General features: G+C 43.1%; 1 protein-coding gene across 1 annotated transcript in view; it reads left to right on the top strand.

Annotated features, from left to right (window-relative positions):
- adamts6 (ADAM metallopeptidase with thrombospondin type 1 motif, 6) overlaps positions 1-25,304 on the top strand; it is a 240,192-nt gene that overhangs the window by 88,953 nt on the left and 125,935 nt on the right. The gene's annotated exons all lie outside the window — the stretch shown is intronic.

The raw sequence follows: 25,304 nt of genomic DNA, 5'->3' as shown, positions 1-25,304 counted from the left end.
AATCTCAGATTTAGAATTCACAATTGATCTAGCATCAACTGCCATATGCAGGAGAGTGTTCCAAACTTCTCCCACCCTTTGCGTATAGAAGCATTTCCTAACTTCACTCCAGCACGTCCTGGCTCTAAATGTTAGGCTATGTCCCCTGGTACTAGTACTCAAGTTTAGGAGACCTCCAAAAACAGTTACAAATGCCTTGGCAGCCAGAAGCAATAATCCAGCCACTAACCTGTAAATCCTGCATGTTCCCTTTAAATAGCACTGGTGGAGGTCCTCCAGGCACTCTAAGACATGTTCAGATGGTTGGGGTTAAGACTGTGCTTTGAGTTGAGCGTTAAATGCCAAAATGGTGTCTATCACTTTAAATCATCTTTGCACACTGATTGTATCCATTTTCTCCTTATTTTACATGCTTCCGGCATTTGGTATTTGCACATGCGCTAACTCCTATATCAAGATGGTGCCCGGCGACGTCACACTGGAAACGTGTGTGCGCTGCCAAGACGCCATCTTGGATGTTAGAGAGGCCGTGTAGCACCGAAACAATGGGCGCTACATGGCCCAATTTAGCGCCCCTGATTTCCACACAAATGTATGAGGAATTCAAAGAATTAGACTTAACGGGGTTATGGGGAAACTATATTTCTTACAGTCAGGAGATACTTACATATGAAGAGGTCCAATTGGCTCATCTTACGTTATCCATACAGAAAGTCCCAACAATTACACTCCTGCCCCCATTGCAGCATCTAATTGGTTCTTACATGATTCGGTGTTTTTTTGCTTACATTGCCCTATCTGGTAGTCACTCTTTACATGAAATAGAACTTCCTGACATCATTCCTAAAATTAACTTCTACTAGTTTGAATCTCTGTTCTGTTGTCCTACTTTTAATTTCAAGCAATATTCTGAATTAATATTTTCCATACCATTTACTATTAAGATCACTTCTTAGACACCTCTTTGAAAAGCGCATGGGGTAGATTTTTCCTTTGTGCGGTTTTTGGACAGGTGGCCGGGCGGTGTGGCGGAAAGACCGGGCCTCATTAGCATACGGCCAGCGGGCTGCGGGTGGAAAATGTGTGCCCAAAGAATTTCTTCCTCCAATGTCACTACAGAATTGAGTGCTAGTTCAAATTACACTCTTGGCAGTAATACATTATCAGAAGAAAAAAAACGCAAACATTAATTTGTTTAATGTGGTGGTCAGCACATTTGCCTACAACGTTAGAGAGTTAAAAAGCTGAGTTATGTAAATGAATGCATTGCGGAATTATTCTTTTTAATTACTCCAATGTATCACTCAATCCATAAGGAAACTGAGCAAAGAAATATAAAACTTGGATAAATTGCTCTTGATAGACAATATAACTGTCAAATGGTATCATTGCTCTCTGCCAGAGTACTTGCGTCTTCAGTAAAAATCTCAATGATTTTTCTTTTCTGTCCCGAGGTAAGATTTAATTTGAAGTTAATTGAGTCGGGCTGGTTATCTATAGTGTTCCTGTGCTATCCACTAATGCAACAGCTGCATTGATTTAAATTACATAATGTCATCTGTACAGCACCTCTTAACACTACGTGGAGAGAAGTGGAAACAATGCACTGTACCACACTAAATTATTTGGCAGAGCGACTGTCTCTTTAGTAATGCATAGTCCAAATTCATGTTTTTGTAATGTCAAAACAAACCCAAATATATTAACCAAGTAATACTTCATCATGATAGTTACTACGCAAACCATTAAGTTTGTTTGAAATAAATGTTCTTTTTTTCAGTTTACGAAGATTTTAAGTATTTGCGTTAGATAGGTCGGTGTAAATTATTGCAGGATAAAATGCCAACAAATAGAATAACAGGGGGGTGAAATTGGTCTTGGTTGGTAGTGCAGTAAAAAATATTAGAGGACAGAATATTAGAGGAACACATCCCGCAACCCAAACAGCACCCCTATTTCCACAGCACCTCTCTCCGAAGGACACCACATTGTCAAAGAGCTTGCCTGGTCTTTATGGTGGCAGTACTGAGCTGCAGAAAAACTTTCAAGTACTAAAAGAAAGATCTTGAGGTGGCCCACTACAATTGTGCCCTGTGCGGGAAGGGTAGGGCCAACTCTTGCCAGAGAGAAAAAGAAAGCCTGTGTATAAAGGACAGTCCGCTTACCGTGGCATTTTTTATCAGAATGTTCTTCCTCATTTGTTCATTGGTTACTGGAAAATAAATAAATTGGGGCCAAATATTTGCGATCCCACTCTTTTGCCATTATTGTGGTAGAGCAGGATTTGCACCCCAGCAGTGACCCGGGAGCCTGACCCCGTCAGAGTTTCTGGGGTCAGGTAAACAGCCTGGGAGGGTGTCTCCATCAATATTGGCACATCGTGGGTGCCTGCTTGGGGAGGGGGCAAGATGGAACATCTCTTTGCAGCAAAAGTTGGCCACCTTTATAAGGGAGCTGATTTCACTCTGCCTGAATTTTCCCTTCTGGAGTATGCCAGGCCATGACCCAAGCCTGAAATGCTCCTGTGGACCCCACTTATGCTGTTTCAATTTGCTGAATGGCAGTATAAATTCAAGATCGTTGTGTTTTCTTTTCCTACTGCATTTCGGCAAATAATTAAAGACCACAGGCACATAAATAAATAAATCCCTGCATGTAGAATGGAAGAACATTTCTTCACCTTTATTGTCCATCTGTTTAGGACATGCATTTTCACAGTGAAGACCGAGAAAAATATAAAACTTAAAAGATTTAAACTTATTTGCCATTTTCCTTCCTTACCAAATATCTGTACAGTATTTAAAATGACTAAAACATTTTGCTTAAATAAAGCTATTTAAATTTAGTACTTTTATTCAGAGATGCCCTCTAAATTTGCAGAAGAGTATAGTCCTTCCTGAAATAGTTGCTATTTATATTAATTCTGTTTGTTTTTGAGTGCTTGAGAGAAATAAACATAAGTAACAGAAATACAACTGCTATAACTATTTAAAATACATTACAAGGTATTATGATCTGCTCTGAGTTGCTCATACTCATTTCCTTCCTACTTGCTTTATCTGTATTTGCCAACTGTAGTTGTGAGATGAATTCCAGAGGTGAGGTGAGAGTGACTGCCTTTGACATCAAGGCAGCATTTGACCCAGTGTGGCACCAAGGAGCCCTAGTAAAATTGAAGTCAATGGGAATCAGGGGGAAAGTTCTCCAGTGGCTGGAGTCATACCTAGCACAAAGGAAGATGGTAATGGTTGTTGGAGGCCAATCATCTCAGCCCCAGGACATTGCTGCAGGAGTTCCTCAGGGCAGTGTCCTAGGCCCAACCATCTTCAGCTGCTTCATCAGTGACCTTCCCTCCATCGTAAGGTCACAAATGGGGATATTCGCTGATGATTGCACAGTGTTCAGTTCCATTCGCAACCCCTCAAATAATGAAGCAGTCCGTGCCCGCATGCAGCAAGACCTGGACAACATCCAGGCTTGGGCTGATAAGTGGCAAGTAACATTCGCGCCAGACAAGTGCCAGGCAATGACCATCTCCAACAAGAGAGAGTCTAACCACCTCCCCTTGACATTCAACGGCATTACCATCGCCGAATCCCCCACCATCAACATCCTGGGGGTCACCATTGACCAGAAACTTAACTGGACCAGCCATATAAATATTGTGGCTACAAGAGCAGGTCAGAGGATGGGTATTCTGTGGCGAGAGACTCACCTACTGACTCCCCAAAGCCTTTCCACCATCTACAAGGCACAAGTCAGGAGTGTGATGGAATACTCTTCACTTGCCTGGATGAGTGCAGCTCCAACAACACTCAAGAAACTGGACACCATCCAGGACAAAGCAGCCCGCTTGATTGGCACCCCATCCACCACCCTAAACATTCACTCCCTTCACCACCAGCGGCGCACTGTGGCTGCAGTGTGTACCATCTACAGGATGCACTGCAGCAACTTGCCAAGGCTTCTTCGACAGCACCTCCCAAACCTGTGACCTCTACCACCTAGAAGGACAAGAGCAGCAGGCACATGGGAACACCACCACCTGCATGTTCCCCTCCAAGCCACACACCATCCCGACTTGGAAATATATCGTCGTTCCTTCATCGTCGCTGGGTCAAAATCCTGGAACTCCCTTCCTAACAGCACTGTGGGAGAACCTTCACCACACGGACTGCAGTGGTTCAAGAAGGTGGCTCACCACTACCTTCTAGGGCAATTAGTGATGGACAATAAATGCTGGCCTTGCCAGCAACGCCCACATCCCATGAACGAATAAAAAAAAAGGTATCAATTACTGTAAGTATTATATATATTTGCTTTCAAAGTTACCGCAGGAAAAAATTAGAAGTTCATGTTTTACTCTGTTATAGATGTTTTATACAAAAATAACAAATTCTACTTACTTTCACTGTCAAAAATATTTTTCTTGGCGGTTTTCATCTGCAATAATTATCTATTGATGTACAGGAGTGCTAATAGCATGTTTTGACGGACCCTGTGAATGGCCGGTTTTGATATGTATCATTCCAAACATTCAGAGAGTTGTAGGCACAAGTGCATATTGGTAGGTGTAGTCTGCAACATGGCGAGTGTCTTTAGCTGAGAGTGGGGGCAGTTATTGCCCATCCATAGTTGACATGAAGAGGTTGTGGTGGGCCTTCCCCTTGAACCGCTACACCTCTTGTGATGATGGTGCTCCCACAATGGTGTTAGGCAGGGAATTCCAGAATTCTGACAATGATGGAATGGCGATATATGTCTAAGTCAGGATGGTGTGTAACTTGGAGGTGAGGCTATGTTTATGATATTGTATAGGTAGAGTTAATTTTTAAAAAAAAAATGTTTTATTACATTACAAAGTTTACTTCCATCAATAAGTCCTCAGCCTAATGGAGATACCAAATGGCAGACAAAATATACTTTGAACAATTTTATTGATTCACTTTCCTTTTTATTGGTAGGTTTTCCTAACTGTTCATTCTGGATTAATTGTTTTCATATATGTTTGGAGGTTTATGTATCCATTTCATTGTGCCTAGAATGTGCTTTGTCCATCACACTTGGGATGTCACACTGAACCACACCTACCTATAAGCACATTTCTGTGTCACATTTGCGCATGATTGGCTCAAATTTTATATTCATATAACAGCAACAAATTGTAACTGAGCAGGTAGGGAATGTTTGGCCACCATTTCTGCTTGTAGCTCCAAGAATATTTTTTGTAATGATTGACAACAGGACTGGCAATTCATTGAGCATACCAACCTTGTTGTTTGCAATTTGTATCCCCCTCTCCCTATTGCTCGTAAATGGAGCAGAGCTGATAACTAGAATGACTCATAGAAACATAGAAAAGAGGAGCAGCAGTAGGCCATTCGGCCCTTCGAGCCTGCTCCGCCATTGAATATGATCATGGCTGATCCTTTATCTCAATACCATATTCCTGCTCTCTCCCCATACTCCTTGTTGCCTTTTGTGTTTGGAAATCTATCTAGCTCCTTCTTAAATATATTCAGTGACTTGGCCTCCACAGCCTCTGGTTCACCACCCTCTGAGCGAAGAAATTTCTCCTCATCTCAGTCCTAAATGTCCTAACCTGTATCCTGAGACTGTGACCCCCTCGTCCTGGACCTCCCAGCTAGGGGAAACATGCTCCCTGCATCCAGTCTGTCTAGCCCTGTCAGAATTTTATATGTTTCAATGAGATCCCCTCTCATTCTTCTAAACTCGAGTGAATACAGGCCGAGTCGACCCAATCTCTCATCATACGACAGTCCTGCCATCCCAGGACTCAGGGAAGTCACTATTGGAAGCAGTCAAGCTAATTTGATTTTTTTTTTGTGTGTAGAATATAATCAAAACGACATGATGGAGGAAGTTTGTCTGATGTAACTTCCATAGGAATTTGATGTAAACTACTACATTCAAGGGGTTATTTAGAAAATGCAACTTTTTTATATCTGTGTGATAAATCCTTTGAAGTTTTGGCATTGTTTACTTTTTATATTGGCCATCGGCTCCACCAATCTCCCACTGGAGAACCCCCACAGAAAGTCCAGGCATATATTTTATACCTCTAAGCATGAAGGAAACTTAAAGGAACTGTAAGTTTATGTAATACCAGTTAGTTAAAGGTATATTTTTATACTATTAATCTATGGATTTTGCCTGTTTGGTATTGTAGCTGGCAATGATGGGCTGGCCTTAATGAAACCACTTCTGTGGCTGAATAAAAGTAGCTGTTTCAGACCATACTTGGTTGACTTCTGTGCCTAATTTTGTGTGACAGAGATAGATGTGCATGCAACAGAGTAATCTCCAACTCGCCCTGAGCAGTGCCACAGGAGATATGCTAATAAATACAGCACGATAGTTGATCCTAACTTTGGCAGTGATGGAGAACAGAATAGGGACTTCAATGGAAAGGAGAATTGGGCCTTTCCACAACCACCCATTTTCTGCCACTGCTGAAAGTTAAAATCAGCCCTCCAGTCTACCACCTAGCATACATTTCAGATGCTACAGTTTAGACATCACACTATAAAGAGTCTAACATATGAAAAAATAGAGGAAGTTGACTTCTCATCACCTGGAGTCAGAAATGTATAAGCATTTGCTAAGCAGGGAACATCCTTCACCAATTGCAATTAATCTCTTTTACATCAATACTTACAGCAATTAGGCCTTATCGGGACAAGCCAGCCTATACACAACTCCGTTTTAGAACTAAAATAATACACAGTGTGTAAAATGTTGTTTTAAAAAAAGTGCATCATCTGAATTACCATGAGCAATCTCATGAGAGATGTGGCAATAGCTTTTAAATAACCAACTTTAAAATCTATTCAAAATACCTGCTGGTCTCCCAGTTGCTCCTCAAGGTCATTAGCAGCTACAATATTTATGTGTTGAAATGACATATGGTAATAAATCACTTTAATTATAAAACATATGTTGAAATATAAAAGAGTTATACCATGTTTGTTTTCTGGACTGAAAAATGTGAGGAAAGTTCTAGCCCGTCTTTACCCTTCTATTTTCTGAGAGTTGATGTTTATTAATGTGACAGAAATCAGACTTTGACTGCCCTTGATGTCAAATAGAATAAATACACTTAGATTGATGCGATCATTCTGAAATTGATAGATATTAATAGGGATAGGACAGACTCTAATTGTGTTTATTGCACATTCTTAATGTTTTCTTCCCCATTTATATGCCTTTGGCCATCTCCTCTAAATCTTCCCTCAGTTCCAGTTCATTGTCTAATCATCCCCCCATGCCTCAAGGCTTTTTAATATGTTAAAGATGCTATACAAGTGCAATCGTATAACATCCATAGAAATAAAATGGGGCAGATTTTCAGTTTGCATAAAACCAGCATTGTGGATCGGTCACCCATTATAGAAACTGCTCGACTTACATTTCTGCAGCGCCAGTTCTACACTTGGGCAGCAAGTTGAAAGTCTACCCCAGTGACTCAGCCACTTCGTAAATCTGTCACATCTACTGATGTTCAATAAATGTCCTTGATACTGTAGCTCGTGCAATAATAGTGATTTTAAGGCCAGACATTGCTAGGTTATAACTGCTGACCATTTTTTTCAATCAATTTTGGATATGTAATTAGTGTTTTGAGCATTTTTGAGTGGTACCAATGTATGGTTTTGAAGATGAAAGAGGTAAGAAGGAAATGCTGGCATTATGGCAAAAAAATCTGCCTATATTTAATTTTTTCATGGCTTGCTGAAAGTTATTTTGCTTGTATATTCTCAGTATCTTTTGGTTCACCTTTTGCTTTCATCAAATGATGTGTTTTATTGTTGGTCCCGTCTGGTCAATGTGATATTCCAAAATTAGTTAATATTTAGCATCAATCTTTCAGACAGACTGTGGAAAATATTAATTAGCTAAACTAAATTATTAGCTAAATTATTGGGATGCACAATCATTAGTCTGTTTTAATTGTTTAAGCCTTGACTCATTGGTAGCACTCCCATCTCTGAGTCAAAAGGTATAGGTTCAAGCCCACTCCAGAGACTTGAGCACATCATTCAGGCTGACGCTACAGTGCAGATCTAAGGGAGTGCTGCACTGTTGGAAGTACCATCTTTTGGATGAGAGGTTAAACCAAGACTCTATCTGTCTGCTTAGGTGGACGTAAAAGTTTCCATGGCACTATTTAAAGAAGAGCAGGGAGTTTTCCAAGTTCCCTGGCCTTCACTTATCCCTGAACCAATGCTGCTAAAGAGATTAATTGCTCATTTATTTCATTGCTGTTTGTGGGACTTGCTGTGCGCAAATTGACTGCCGCATTTCCCTACATTACAACAGTGACTACACTTCAAATGTACTTAATTGGCTGTGAAACATTTTGGGACATCCTGAGGATGTGAAAGGTGTTATATAATTGTAAGTTCTTCCTTCCTTGCACTAGGAATGTGTAAAACTGCTGTGGATTTTCTAAGTCTTGTGTCTGGACCAAGCAATTGAAATATTTTTCATATTTTCACCCATCAATTTATTACATTCACATGAATAAAACTATACTATATGGCATGATAACTGGTGGAACATAGGAATAGGAGTAAGCCGTTCAACCCTTTAAGCTTGTTCTGCCATTCTATTAGATCATGGCTGATATATACCTCAACTCTATTTACCCACCTTTGTTCCATACCCCTTAATAATCTTACCTAACAAAAAGTCTATCAGTCTCAGTGTTGAAAATTTTAATTGACTCATCATCCACAGCCTATTAAGGGGAGAGAGTTCCAGATTTCCACTACCATTTGTGTGAAAAAGTGCTTCCTGATTTCACTCCTAAATGGCCTGGGTCCAATTTTAAAGATTGTGCCCCCTTGTTCTGGATTCCCCTAACAGGGGAAATAGTTTCTTTGTATCTACTCTATCAATCCCTTTATCATTTTAAATACTTCGATTAGATCACCCCTCAATCTTCTAAACTCAAGGGAATACATAACTAGTCTATGCAACCTGTCCTCATAACTTAACTCCAAGTCCCGGTATCATTCTGGTGAATCTGAACCAATATATCCTTCCTGAGGTTCGGTGCCCAAAAGTGAACAATCTTTTTGTATTTGTTTTGGCTGTTCCCTATTGTTTGACCATCCCCTCCACATTTGATGTCATCTGCAAACTAAAACAGCTTTGTTTCTGTCCTCTGCCCCAAATCCTTTCTATGCACTGTGAACAGCAATAACCCTCAGCACTGCCCTGTGACATCCCATCTAGTGACTTCTGGCTATGGAGCCAGCTCCATATACAACCACCCTTTGCTTTCTCTGGTTTGGCCAATGTTCAGTCTCCTCCGAAATTTGCCTCCTGTTCCTTGCCTTCCTTCCTACCTTTTGACTAATCCCCAAGTGGCATGTTATCAAAAGCCTTGTAAGAAATCTAAATACACCACATCGCAGAATTTCAGCTGCTGACAAGGTGCATCATTCCTCGAAGAACCCCAAGAAATTTGTCAGGTGAGACCTCCCTCCCATAAATCCATGCTGATTCGCTTTTCCCATCCCACACCTACCCAGAGGTTTCATTATCTTCTCTGTCAGGATGTTTACCCACAGCAAGCATTGGGGTCACTGGCCTGTAATTCCCTGGACTGGCTTCATTTCTTCACTATCCAACTTAACCTGACCAATACTGAAGATTGAGTGCAACATTTCATTGTGATCTGACTGCTCCTTATCCACCTCCCTTACTTACCAAGAGTTCACATTTTAAATATAATATTGTGTACTTTGTTTTAATTTGTTCTCAGGATATGGGTGACACTGGCAAGGCTGCATTTATTGTCCATCCCTAGTTGCTAGGCCAGTTCAAAGGGCATTGAGAGTCAACCACCTAATGGGGGACTGGGGTTGCATGTGAGGGTGGCAAGTTCCCTTCCATGAAAGGTATTAGTGAATCAGTTGCTTTTTTATGACAATCAACAGCTTTCATGGTTATTTTTTCTGGAGGTAGTCCATAAGTTACCAAATTTATTCAATTCAATTTCACAACTTCCCACGGGGGGATTTGAACTTACGGGGCCCGATAATAATGCAAAGGTAGGTTTTGAGTGGGGGGGGACGATAGCGGGGCAAAATCCAGGAGAAGTTTCGATGCGCCAAAATGTCCAATTTCAACATGGCTAGAATCATAGAATCATAGAAAATTTACGGCACAGAAGGAGCCCATTCGGCCCATTGTGTCCGCGCCAGCTGAGAAACGAGCCACCCAGCCTAAGCCCATATTTCCGCATTTGGTCCGTAGCCCTGCAGGTCACGGCTCTTCAGGAGCACATCCAGGTATTTTTTTAAATGAGTTGAGGGTTTCTGCCTCTACCACCCTCTCAGGCAGTGAGTTCTAGACCCCCACCACCCTCTGGGTGAAAAATTTTTTCCTAATTTCCACTCTATTCCTTCTACCAATCACTTTTAATCTGTGCCCCCTGGTTATTGACCCCTCCGCTAAGGGAAATAGGTCCTTCCTATCCACTCCACCTCGGCCCCTCATAATTTTGTACACCTCAATCAAATCATCCCTCAGCCTCCTCTGTTCCAAAGAAAACAACCCCAGCCTATCCAATCTGTCATCATAGCTAAAATTCTCCAGTCCTGGCAACATCCTCATAAATCTCCTCTGCACCCTCTCTAGTGCAATTACATCCTCCCTGTAATGTGGTGACCAGAACTGTGCACAGTACTCAAGCTGTGGCCTAACTAGTGTTTTATACAGTTCCAGCATAACATCCCTGCTTTTAGATTCTATGCCTCGGCTAATAAAGGAAAGCATTCCATATGCCTCCTTAACCACCTTATCTACCTGTCCTGCTACCTTCAGGGATCTGTGGACATGCACTCCAAGGTCCCCTCACTTTCCTCTACACCTCTCAGTATCCTCCCATTTATTGTTATTCCCTTGCCTTGTTTGCTCTCCCCAAATGCATTACCTCACATTTCTCCAGATTGAACTCCATTTGCTACTTTTCTGCCCACCTGACCAGTCCATTAATATCTTCCTGCAGTCTACAGCTTTCCTCCTCACTATCAACCACACGGCCTTTGTGTCTTTGTGTCATCCGCAAATTTCTTAATCATGCCCCCTATGTTTAAGTCCAAATCGTTAATGTATACCACAAAAAGCAAAGGACGTAGTACCGAGCCCTGCGGCACCCCACTGGAAACAGCCTTCCAGTCGCAAAAACACCCGTCGACCATTACCCTTTGCTTCCTGCCACTGAACTAATTTTGGATCCAATTTGCCACATTCCCTTGGATCCCATGGACCTTTACTTTTTTGGCCAATCTGCCATGTGGGACCTTGTCAAAAGCCTTGCTAAAATCCATGTAGACTACATCAATTGCACGACTCTCATCGATCCTCCTTGTCACCGCCTCGAAAAATTCAGTCAAGTTAGTCAGACACGACCTCCCCTTAACAAATCCGTGCTGACTGTCCTTGATCAGTCCGTGCCTTTCTAAGTGACAATTTATCCTGTCCCTCAGAATTGATTCCAATAATTTGCCCACCAACGAGGTTAGGCTGACTGGCCAGTAATTACTTGGTCTATCCTTCACTCCCTTTTTAAACAACGATACAACGTTAGCAGTCCTCCAATTCTTTGACACTACGCCTGTATCCAGTGAAGTTTGGAAAATGATTGTTAAAGCCTCCGCTATTTCCTCCCTTGCTCCTTTTAACAGCCTGGGATACATTTCATCCTGCCCTGGTGATTTATCTACTTTGAAAGATGCTAATCCCCTTAAAACTACCTCTCTCACTATGTTTATCCCATCCAATATTTCACACTCCTCCTCCTTAACTTCAATCCCTTCAATACCTAATTATAACTTTACTTCTGGGTTTCGCGTCTCCAATGCATGACAGCGGGCGTGATGTGTACCCACATGACACGATCTCGAAAATTTAAACGGCCAATTCAAAGATGGAATTTGGAGGAGTTAGGAGTTTGTCCAAAGAGATGGCGAAGTTTAAACATGGATTCTGAACAGTCAAGAACTGCAGCTCGGTTTAACGATGCATCACTTGATGTACTGCTGGGTGCAGTAAGGAGCAGGAGGGAGATAATCTTCCCCAGTAATGGGAGGAAGAAAGCTGCTACTGTCATGAAGAAGGCGTGTTTGGAGGTGGCTGAGGAGGTCAGCAGCAGGAACATTGTGGCCCGTTCCTGGATCCAGTGCAGGAAGCGCTTTAATGACCTAACCAGGTCAGGAAAGGTGAGTACAGTTGCCGATTCACCCACAACCTGTATCGGGGCCTATGCCCCCCTCTCACTCTTGTCAAGCGTACTCCATCACATCACTCCTCACACCCACTTAAGTTTGAAGAGCACCCGTCGTTCACTTTCTACACACTTCCTCACCCCCCCACCCCCATGTATCCATCCACCATTGCCACTCACCCCAATCCTTATATGATGCATCTGCCTGATAGTCTCCCTCACCGAATGCACTGCATCCATCGGGAGAACACATGCCTAAAGTCACTCGTGGGTCTGTTCTTTCCCCTGTTGCAGGAGAAAAGAGCACAAAACACAAGGGAGAGGGAGAGGACTGGAGGTGGCCCACCACAGATAATGCAGCTGACAGATTCAGAAGAAGAGGCCATGGAGATCAGTGACATCTCTACGTCCCAGACCATCGGAGATGGAGAGATTGGGACTTCGCAGCCACCTGGTGACAGAATTAAATATCTCTGACCCACATCTCAAACAAGGCTAAGTCACGTTGACTTGATTTCAGCAACAAATGAAATATGATGAGCGTAATTATGCTGAGTGGCAACATTGTTACATTCCCAGTACTAATTCATATCTATTTCTTTTCTCCTCCAGGGCCTTCACGTGTAGAGCTGCAGGCTGTCGACTTCCCTGAGGATGGTTCCTCAGAGCACCTGATTCTTTCGGAGGGTGCACCATCACAGGACATAGCACCATGCACCAGCACAATTACTCGCACTTCGGTGGGTCCTATTAGACAGTTGGTTGAGTTTTCACCCGGTGACTCACAGTTCACAAGTGAGCACGAGCAGAGATTGGTGGCAGGAGCAGCTGTGGAGAGTCTGCGCCAGGGGGCGCACTCCTCTCCAAGCTCTGCTCAGCTGGACACAGATACTGAACTCCGGGGGCCATCGATGAAAAGGAGAATGAGAAAGGACTGGCCGAAAATTTGCGAGATACTGGCAGACATGCAATGCACACTCTCCACAACAGCGGAGAGGATGGATGAGTCCAGCTCAAACATTTGTGGATTGATGTCACAGGCCATTGCGAGAATGTCTGCCATGAAGAGAGTGGCCGCCTCCGTGGAACTTCAAGCGCGGCTTTCAACACAATCAATGCAGGCCATGACCACGGCCATGCAGACTTCGCATGCCAGCATGTCTGCTGACTTAAACAGGATGACAAATACCTTATCCAGGGCCTTACAAGGCACCTCTGATCTGTACGAAGCTGCTTCCCAGCAGAGTGGTAGGAATGATGTGCCACTGGCACAGGAGAGGGATGATGGCGAAAGGGGACATGGAGGTGGGAACTCTACTCAAAGTGCTCCCACGACTCACCCGTTCCTCCCCCCTCCTCCTCAGCCAGTACCCGCAATGCTGTCTCCTCTCCCGATGGCCGAGTCTGCCCCTGCACAGATGCAGGTGGAGCAGTCTTTGATGAGGTCGTCACAGGCTCCAAAACCCAGCATCTCAGCAGTCAGGGCAGGGATCTGAGCATCCTGCCTCTACCTCTGCTGAAGCCGCAGGGATTGCACCGCATAGGAGCGGTAGGCAAACTAAGAAAAATACATTTTAATTCACCACAGGTATGCACATGGGTGTTGGTGAAAATGTTATGTTATTAAGTTTCTTTTTGTTATTACCTCACATAAAATGTATTAATTCGCACCACTTCCCCGTGTTGCCCATTCTTGCATGCCGAATGGCAACTCGCCTTTTCAGCTGCTTGGTGATGAATGTTAAGACATGAATTGACGGGACCAATGGGGGATGTGCAACGGTTGGATAGAGGGCTGCTTTGTGAGTTGGAAGTCGGGTGGGGGGGGGGGATGCAGGGGATGTGATAGTTATTTTGGTCCAGTGTGAGTGGCTAACTGAACCTTTGAACTATTAGGGCACCCCTGGTATCCCGAGCAGCAATGTGAGCAGCTAGTCTGGCGTTGGGTGCTCCATTTTCATCTTCCTCATCCTCCTCCTCTCCTCTTCTTCGTAGGAATCATCATTATATGATGAGTGATGAGCGCCTTCTTCATTCTCCACCTCAAATCCTTGCTGCTGCGCAATGTTGTGCAGAATGCAGCACACCACGATCATTCTGGACACTCTCGCTGGCGAGTACTGAAGGCGGCCTCCAGACCTGTCCTGGCATCTGAAGCGCATCTTCAGCATACCAATAGCTTGCTCGATGACACATCTGGTTGTCATGTGCCGCTCTTGGGCTTCATTGGTGAGGCTCTTCACAGGTGTCAACAGCCATGTTTGAAGGGGGTATCCTTCATCTCCTAACGGCCACCTCTTAAGTCTGTTTCCGGGTACGAAGAGGTCAGGGGTGTTGGACTGCCGCTGGATGAAAACGTCATGGCAGCTCCCAGGGAATCTGGCGCACATCTGCATGAACCTTTTCTCGTGGTTACACACCAGCTGCACACTGATAGAGTGAAATCCCTTGCAGTTGATGAATACACCCAGTTGATCTGGTGGTCCTCAGATTGCCACGTGTGTGCAATCGATGGCACCCCGCATCTGTGGGAAGCCAGCCAGAGACGCAAATCTGAGTGCCCGCTCATTTTGACTATTGTCGTCGCAGGGGAGGTTGACATGAGTGGACGCCCTGGAAAACAACCCTTCCATCATCTGCCTTATACATTTATATGCAGACAACTGGAAGACCCTCGATATGTCTCCGGTAGCGCACTGGAAGGAGCCAGAGGCAAAGAAATTGAGGGCAGTGGTGACTTTGACAGCGACTGGCAATGCGTGGCCACCAGGTCCAGCAGGTGGCAGCTCTTCTTCTAGGAGGCTGCAGATATCTGACTTGTCAATTTGAGCCTCCGCTCTGCTCTTCAGAGAGGTCAAGGAAGCTGAGCCTCTGTCTATACACCCTGTTAGGTGGGTAGTGCTTCCTGCGAACTCGGCCCCTCTGTTGCTTCCCTCTCAGTTGATTTCCTATCTGTTGATCTCCTCTCTGTTATCCTCCTCTCTGTTGTTGTCCTGCAGCTCCCACTACAGCACAACCTTGCTGCCATGGATGGTGATTGTCTTCCTCGTCCGAAGTCCAATCTAAAGCAGCCATGACGCCACCCATTCTGATGTTCTCTGTGTCAAAACCTCCAAACTTCTCCAATATGTCTATCACCACAAGAACTCTCAGCAAGCCATTTACCAGAGGGAACTGGGAAAGCAACTGTGATCACTGAGCCTTTATTCATAGCGGGACATCTGACCTTAAACCAGCCCCATGAAGTGCCGCTCAATCTTGCCTCCATTTTACTGCTGAGTTTCTCGAGTCCCTGTGCAGGAGGTGTTAATTTCAGATAGCTGCCAAAATCTCATGAAAGTATCCTCATTAACATAATATCTCGAGAGAGGGTTACTCGGCTGCTCCCAAACCCACCTCCGTTAAAACCGGAAGTGGACGAGTTGGAGGTTTTGAAGCCAAGGGTTGGGGTCGGGTTTCCCATTTTTGCAATTTTAACCTACCCACCTGCCACTAACCCGCCCATCCTGGGGGATTAAAATACCCCCCATGATCTCTGGATTGCTAATGCAGCACCAGTACCATAATTACCACACTACTGTACTCTATGACAACCGCACTCTGGTGCTAACTATAACTCACTCAACTTTGTTACTTGTGGACTATTGGTCAGATCACCCATGCAAATATAAATCATATACCAAATCCTCAGCAAATTGAAACCATTTCTTCATTGCATCCTCCCAAATAAATAGATTTATCAAATATCCCATATTTGTTAAACTATCGCTTCCAGATTTCACCGATATTCCCATGCTGCACAGAAAGTAGATACTGGATAGGAAAGTAAATCTGTTAAATTATCTTTTTTAAATATCCTCATCACTAGCATTTTCCACCTTCTGTACTCTTCTCAATGAGTAAATCTTTATTCAGGGCTCTTTGGCCAGGAATGCAGAATGCTACAAGCTGTACAGCTCGTATTAGTCAACAAGAGGTGTGCACTGCAGAATGGGATAAGTCTCCATACTAATGTTTTTTGTCCTTTATCCTCGGACAGGATGCTCTGCTACTCAGAGATGCTTCATTTAACAGCCTAGGCAAAAGCCAAGAAAACTGAGGATCATAAAGTCTCAATGTTAATCACAGCTGGCATTTAAGTTCTAACTTCTATGTACTTCTATGTAAATATATAAAAGGGCCTTGGCCCGATATTTCCCCAGAGGCTGCACCTGGCTGCAGCTCCTCGTGTGGCTGCTTTGGCTCATACCTGGTGTAGCTACAGCCCTCTGTCTGTTGTCTGCTTTTTACAAAGTTGCATGCCTGTGTTGTGGCTGATGACTCTTCTCCCCAACTCCCTCTGCTATAATCTCTTGCCTGTGCTCCAGTTCTATGTATGGATTTTCTAGCTCTTTTTCTTCCCTCCCCCCGGTCTAGACTCTCCTCTCAACCCTAACCCTCCTGTGCCTTTCCACTCTCCGGTCCCTTCCATCCCTGACTCTCACCCTGCTCTACTTTGTGCCTTACTCTATAACCTTGTTCTACCGTCTCTCCCTTAGCCTCTAACTCATTTTACCCACCCCCACTGGTCTGTAGCATCACAGTCCTCACTTGACGCTCATCCCATTATGCCCCGTAACCCTGCTTCACTTGAAGACCACTCTTAGTCTAGCCTCCCTGTGTGCAATGCCATAGAAGATCGATTAGTATATATAAAAGATCTTACATCCCAAATAGTAGGAAGGAAATAGAGGAGAAAATTTGCAGGCAAATTACGGTACGGTGCAAGGACAATAGAGTAGTGATAATGGGGGACTTCAATTATTCCAATATAGACTGGGACAGTTAAACAGTGTAAAGGGCAAAGGGGTGGTGGGGGGGGGGTGGACTTTCCTAAAATGTGTTCAAGAGAACTTTCTGGAACAGTGTGTTTCCAGCTCAACCAGGAAGGAAGCAATGCTGGATCTATTTCTGGGGAATGAAATGGCGTAGGTGGAGCATGTTTCAATGGGGGAACATTTAGGGAACAGTGATCATCATATCATTAGGTTTAGAATAGTTATGGAAAAGGACAAGGAACAATCGAATATGAAAATGCTTATCAGGAGGAGGGTAAATTTCAGTGAGTTAAAAAGGGATCTTGCCCAGGTGGATTGGTATCAAAAATTGGTAGGCAAAACAGTAAGTGAGCAATGGGAGGCCTTCAAGGAGGAGTTGGTTCGGGTACAGAATAGACACATCTCCATGAGGGGGAAAGGAAGGGCATCCAAAGTTGGAGCTCCCTGGATGACTAAAGATATAGAGATTAAAATGAAACAGAAAAAGGAGGCTTATGTCAAATGTAAGGTTCATAATACAGTAGAGAACCAGGCTGAATACAGAAAGTACAGAGGAGATCTAAAAAAGGAAATAAGATGGGCAAAGAGAGTGTATGAAACTAGATTAGCAGCTAACATAAAAGGGAACCCAAAAGTCTTTTATAAACATATAAATAGTAAAAGTCTTTTATAAACATATAAATAGTAAATTTGATAGAGGCGTTCAAAATCATGAACAGTTTTGATAGAGTAAATAAGGAGAAACTGTTTCCAGTGGTGGAAGGGTTGGTAACCAGAGGACACAGATTTAAGGTGATTGGCAAAAGAGCCAGAGGCGACATGAGGAAACATTTTTTTACGCAGCGAGTTGTAATGATTTGGAATGCGCTGCCTTAAACAGTGGTGGAAGCAGATTCAAAATTAACTTTCAAAAGGGAATTAGATAAATACTTGAAGGGAAAAAAATTACAGGGCTATGGGGAAAGTGCAGGGGAATGGGACTAATTGGATAGCTCCTTCAAAGAGCCAGCATAGGCACAATGGGCCAAATGGCCTCCTGTGCTGTACCTACTATGATAATATGATACATGCACTCCCTGTCAGCTTTTCCATTGTAAATTCCTGTGACCACATTTATAATGGAAACTGCCCCCATAAACTTGTTAAATTGTAACTACACTCTTCTACTTGTGGAAGTGCTGGACCTGTTTATAATAAGTTAAAGAACTTGCGTATACCAGCACATGCGAACTCCTAATTATTTCCTTCTGTTTTGCTTTTCTGCCACAATCAAACTTACCTATTTATTTAACTTACCTCTGATTGTATCCTCCAGATTGATCTCCAAGATATGTGGTGCTGAGGTCTGTTCACAGCTCCACACATTGTGGAGCTTCCAAAATTGGGATTGCGACCTGATCCTGACTGCTCCCAGCTGGTTGCCACCTCCCTACCTCAACAACCTGACCTAGCCTCAAGCATTGCAGCTGCTGCGTCCCCTCTGTGCCTGGAACTCCTCCCCCCACTTTGACATCTAACCTGACCTCAACCCTTAAGGGCTGCCCCCTGTGGTGTTAAAAGCTACATTCCGGGCTTAAGTTCTTAAAATGATTGCTGCACTTTTAATTTTAAAAGCAGTGACCTGGGGAATGTTTAAAATAAATGCTCAACAATATCTGTTTTAAATATAGGTTTCCCCAAGTAACTTCTGGGGAAACCCTTTAAAAAACCCCACTCCTCCTCTAATACGACTGAGCACCCCACCACTGCCACATCTCGTTGAGATCAGGTCCCCACCTGCTCTGACTACCTGTACTTTACTCCAGCTCCCTCCTGCTGCCTCTTTTCATGTTCAACTACCCCACCCCACATCCCCCCCCCCCTTTCCAGGCTGACTACAGATGCTTCCCCCACTGCAATTTTAACAACAGCACTTGTACTCTGCCCATGCTCCCAGATGCTGCTACCACTATCCCAGTCCTGCCATGCCCAAGTCCACCCTCCCACCACTGCTGAAAGCAGCAACCCTACCACAACCAGCATCTCCCTCCCATTGCTCCCAAACCCTGGGACCTCTTTCCCACTTCTCTCCTACCCCAGGACTCGCCCATTGTCGCAATTTCCGAATACCCCTCTCCCATTCCTCCCAGATCCTAGTACTGCCTCCTCAGTGTTCCCAAACACTACAACTGCCCCTTATTGTGTTCTCACACCCTGCAACCCCTCTCCTAGTTCTCTCAGATCTTCTACCTCTGCCCAATCCTCTACCCCTCTCCAGTACTCACACAACATGACTACCAACCCATACAGCCGCACAACTCCTAATTATTTCTACAATTTTATGTACTTCCAATCTCCCAGCAATCTAGAATATTTTCCCTACCATCTTCCTATATAACCTGGGCTTTAGAAAATGCAAGAGATAAAATTAACTACATGGCTAAACAAACTTTTAGTAGTAATTAAGGCCACTGATTTACAGTTTCCACACAAATCTGCCCACAATCATAGATGTAGAGCTGAAAAATATTACTGACACTCCAACAATATGCTACACTAAATACTCAGTTTGACTTATTTACTCTCTAAATCAGTGGCGCTGATAATATATTATTCAATACTTATATCCTCCTAATGACCATAAAACAATATATCCTCTTAACGACCATAATCAACACCATGGGCGATCCACCAGTATAATAAAATTAGAAAATTAATTTTTTGTCATGCTGGTTTTGTAACTTGCGACTTCTTTTTGAGTCACATCGAGCTATTCTAATAGTGTGATGTTTACATAATTGGAAGTCCCAGTGTTCAGCTAAAGTAAAAATCATTGCCAAGAAGCTATAAGGCAGTTAGGCACAACAAGAATTGGTGGCACTGATCTGTGTCAAGGAGATGAGAGAGCTGATGGGCCCTATCAATGAAGCCAGGAAATAACAGATAGTGGGATGGCCTAAAGAGAATTGGAGTTGCATTAGGAAGAAAGTGGGTCTGCACAGGACCACAGTTGTTTATGGAGAAAAGATACATCTGGTGGAAAGCTGTGTTAGCCTTGAGAGGAAACTGGTGGTAGAGCAAGTTGTAGGAGTCCCAGGAGGAAGTTGACCCTGAAAGCCCAGCGATAGATCCTTGATACAGATCAGGAGGGGAAACTAATAGAGAAATGCTGCTGTTTTGAAGTTGGAATTGAGAGTTGCGAACTCAAATAACATAGCTCCAGTCATGACAGCAATAATGATTTCCGGTCTTTAACACTTTGACAAAAAGTGGTTCTGGTGTGTTGTACTCGACAGTGATTGTATAAAAAAATTAGATTTGTCTAACTTGGAAATGTATCATAAAGCCATTTATTTTAGGGAGGGTGAATAAATAAGAATAGATGTACCAAGTTTATAAATTCTTCAGGGTTAATACTGCACATTGAGTGTCAAAGTAATCCCTTATTTAAAGTAAATGGTAAAATGTGAAGGATTGAGCTTGTCCCCAAAGGAGTAGACTTAGGGCAGGCTACTGGTTGAGCTTCTCTTTGATTTATGGTTGAACAAAACCGTTACCTGCCTCACCTTGGGTAACTGTGATAAAAGCTGTAATGCCATCGAAATATTTTCAAGCTAAAGACAAAAGTCGAAAATACCAACCCTGACTTGGTGAGCAATGACATTCATTGATAAATTTCTTGAGCTTGACCCTGAACTCTAAGCAAACACATTGTTAAGTAAGCTGTTTAAAGTTATTATAGTATAAACAAAATGATTAGTATTTTTTTCTTTGGCATATTGTGAAACAATAATAGGCTATCTTAAACCCTATCATAACTTTTAATATATACAGTATTTTAAAAATGCACAAAGCTGGTTTTAACAATTTTAAATGGTTCAATGATTTCTCCATATTAAATAGAACTATATTATTGATGATGCTCTAATGCAGCATGTTAAATAGATATTAAGATTGCTCACACGTAAAAGCACCTGAATCATTATGTGAACTGAAACAAGCTCATCAAACTATCCTGTACTATTAATAAAAATATAAGCCTAGAAATGGCTGTTGGCAGTATTAGTGGAAGGATGCTTAACACGCTTATTTGACATTTCTCTCTCTGCTATTTTAGCAGAAGCATTCACGCATTTAAAATAAACGTATTAATCCTGCCTTAAAAGAGCAACCAGAAGAACATTATATGAATTCAGTAAGTGTTCATCTCCTAATATCGGCAAACGCAATTTCTAGGCTATAGTTACAAAATAAAAACTTCAAATTAATTCAAGTGAAATGTCTCTATTTATCAAGGTCGATGATGTGATTTTCAGCATCCATAGTGCTTTGATGCACTGTAAATTAATCTCTGGTGCCAGAACCAACAGCTCACTCGCATCCTTCTCTATTCTCTCCACCTAATCAGTTCATGATACAGTTGATGATGTCTTGAGCTGGACATCTGTTCACCATCACAATAAGACTGTCTCTCAGTTATTAGCTCTAACAGTTGAGTTATTCAGAATTAAACTTATCCATCACTATTGTAAAGAAAAAGTTACATCAATTCTGTTGCAGGGACAGGGATCATATAGTTCCCTTTCTAGACAATCTGCTTTCCCATGATCAACCTCTTTTTCGATGCCTTTCTGTTAGTTCCCTAATTCATTGGGTCTTGCAAAGGGCTCAGATTGAGGAGTTGACACGAAATTTGGTTGTCTTGTTTTGGTTAAAGAAGGTGTGGTACTTGAAGGTAACAGTTTGGTTTTGCCACTTGTTTGGCAGTAATTAAGACTTACCACGCCATTAAAAGGCTACTTCCACTGGAATGGACTAGCCCTAACTTTTTTTGACGAGTTTAGTCCATATCTATAAGGTAAGTACAGGAACTTCACGCTGTTCAATACATCTGAATGGTGAGTCAGCCGGCGAGATACCCTTTTCATGCAGCTTTTCATGCAGCTTTTGGAGGAGCAGGGTATCTTGCAATTTCCGGATTTCTGCATTTAACTGCGCATGTGCAGCCGCCGGAAGCAAAATCCAGCCCATTATTCTTGTCCCAGTGTCATTTCATAGGTAACATCAAGAATATTAGCTTTCAAAATGCCTGCAAGGTGTCTATATACATGCAGCAATCCTTAGTCATTATGCACCACTATATCAGACCAGTCTACTTGAGATGCTGAAAGGTGTATTGCATGACAGGACAAGGGGATACATCAGCAATTGTGAAAAAAGACCACACTGTAGGGGTAATTTTATGAAATTGTGCTTCAGAGGAGTGCCAAAAGTGCAATTTGGTAAAATTACTCCTTATATGAGAAGTGCCGGTGAATCATGAATTTATATTCTGAAAAAGACTTGCTTTTTGATAGATCTGTTCTTAATGGATCTGTTAGATGGTGCAATATTAAGCACCACCCTACCCAATCACTCGTAATGCTAACTCTTTGGGAAGGCAAAAACCAGAGAAAAATTCTGTGGCCAGGAAGACTCAGTGAAATTCCTCTCCAATTATTTAGGCAAGGAAGCAAACTCTATGATGCATCAATCGACATACTTGACGAATCACCAACACCCCTGCCCCCCTCCATCCCCATCTTTTGTCTGAAATATCCTAATGTCCCTTGGCAGGACTCATATTTAACAAAAACAGAAAATGCTGGAAACACTCAACAAGCCAGGCATCATCTGTAGAGAGAACAAACAATTTAACATTTCAGGTGTGTTTCATCAGAAGGGTTGAAAGGTTCATACCTGAAACATTAAATTGTCTGTTCTGTCCATAGATGCTGCCTGACTTGCTGATTGTTTGCAACATTTTCTGTTTTTGTTTCAGATTTCCAGCATCTGCAGTATTTTGCTTTTCGAACTGAAGCTTTCCATCTGAACTACCATCAAGATATCTTTAGCACACATTATTAATCTGCCTTTTATTTTGCATCCATTCAGAACAATCTTTAACTGTATAAATTTACCCTCCCCCTAATCAATGTTATGTTATAATTTCCTTCCTCAACATAGACCTCCAGAACCCATGGCCTCGATATTTACGGGATGGTCGTGGGGGGTGGGGTTGTAATGGCCGAGAAATGTGGGTAACGCAGAGGTCCTTCCGAATTTCACGGCGGGACCTAATTTGAATTTTCTGTCTCCATTTCCCGGCCGACAGCCAGATTGATAGGCTGGCTGGCGGGTGGGAAGGTCTGCGCTGGTAGGCCGCAGCCAGGGAGAGGAGGGAAGGAGGGAGAGATTGCAACCCGGGGACAGATCGCTGGTCAGGAGGAGATTGCTGGTCAGGGGGAGATTGCAGGACTGGGTTGGCGGATCGCAAGGGGTGATTAGTGGATTGCAAGGAGGAGTTGGTTGATCGCGGGGGGGCGGGGGGGAGTTTATTCGTTCATGGGATGTGGGCGAGGCCAGCATTTATTGCTCATCCCTAATTGCCCTTGAGAAGGTGGTGGTGAGCCGCCTCTTGAACCGCTGCAGTCCGTGTGATTGGTGGATCACTGTGGGGGGGGCGGGAGGCTGATCACGACAGATTTGCTTGGGGGGGGCCAAAGGGGAAGCACTCCTGCTCCTCCTGGCCCACAAGCAGTGCTGGAAAAGCACTTAACTGCTGTATCTGGCTGTTCTCACCTCCCTTCAGCTGTCGGGTTTCTCGAACTCTGGGAAACCCAACCCGCAGCTGTCAAATATAAAAGTCTGCTAAAATCTGAGGCACACAGCCTCATTAACATATTTAAATTACTGACCCACCTCTCGAGAGCAGGGCCAATTCGCCACCGTAAAAATCGGAAGTTCAAGGCATGTTGGGGTCGGGTTTCCGATCTTTGAAATTTTAACCTACCTCCCCTGCCACTGCCCTGCCCGTCGAGGGGGGATAAAATTGCCCCCCATATCTTTACTTTTGGCCCTGAGGCTACTGATATTGAATTATGAGCAAGATATGTAGGTTAAAACCTTGAATTGTACTTTCCTCTACCTTTCCAGCTTAAATCCATTCAATTGCTCTTTTTACCCTCTTTGCAAGGACATGGATAACAGTTTAGTTTAGTTGAAGCCGGTTCATTTGTACAGCATAGACTTGCCCCAGTGTCCTAGAGGGCTAAAATGCTCCCTTTTATGTCATCTTTAAAGCCATGTGTTGATGTGTCTGCCTTTCCCAAACTGACCTGGTATGTGACACTGGGAGCAATCCTGAGATTACTTCCCTTGAAGTCCTTTTTTATCTAATGCCTAGTGCCTCAAACTCCCTTCTAAGATCTCTATCCTGATCTTTCTTATGTCACTGAATGTCACATGAATCATGATTTCTGACTGATCACTCTCCATTTTTGAAATCTTTTCCACCTGTTCCATATTTCCCTTACCCTGGCACCAGGCAGGCAACACACTATTCAGAACTCCTGGTTGCAGCTGCAGAAAAGACTTTCTACCCCTCTAATAATATAATCTTCTAATAGCCTCTTTTTATCAACACTATTACTTCCCCCCCCGCCCACCCCCAAGTAACCACTTCCTCCAGGGTGCCATGGTACTTGTGATTTCCCTGAAATGCCAGAAAGATCCACATTCCTTTGTAGAGGTTACAAGTCAGTCAGTATCCCAGACGATGTGTTTCAAGAATGAAGATAGACACTTGTTGAGTAGAGTTTTCTTCAGTCTTCAAATGGAAGGCATCCTCTACATACAGTACAAGCACCAAACCTTGCTACATTGACCTTTTCAGCTTGAAAGTTATGTGTATCTTTATATATTGTTTAAAATGATTTTATCATGGTGATTGTACACATTGCTTTGCCTCTCCTGGGGAAACAGCTGACATTGCTTAGGATAGGCACAACATTTCTATGGTACATGAGGGAGAGTAATGAAAGCAACACCCTAATGTCATGATATTACTATCACTCAAAATGTGTTAAAGGGGTGTCACTTCTGCAGTTCACAGTACAGTTAACCTGGACTTATCCTATTGGCTTGGGGAAGATGTTTTCCAGTCAAAGAATGAAGAAGACCTGAATCGGGAAGTATTCTATCTTTTTAATAAATGTGATGTACTTTTAGTTAGATGAAATGGCCATTCATATAACTTTTTAAAAATATGCTTTAATCTGAGCATCTTGGAAGCCCATTATCTATCTACAGTTCAAATTTTCTTTCCTTTTTATAAAAAAACCCCAGATCCAACCATTTACTGTGGCTGCCTCTCTTCACCTCAAACCATTTTCTTTTCACTGAGGCTTGTGACTACAAAGATCAAGTTT

Source organism: Heptranchias perlo, chromosome 1, assembly GCF_035084215.1.
Source record: "Heptranchias perlo isolate sHepPer1 chromosome 1, sHepPer1.hap1, whole genome shotgun sequence".
NCBI classification, from domain to species: Eukaryota; Metazoa; Chordata; class Chondrichthyes; order Hexanchiformes; family Hexanchidae; genus Heptranchias; species Heptranchias perlo.
The sequence above is the reverse complement of the archived record's forward strand: the minus strand, read 5'-3'. Positions and strand labels throughout refer to the sequence as shown.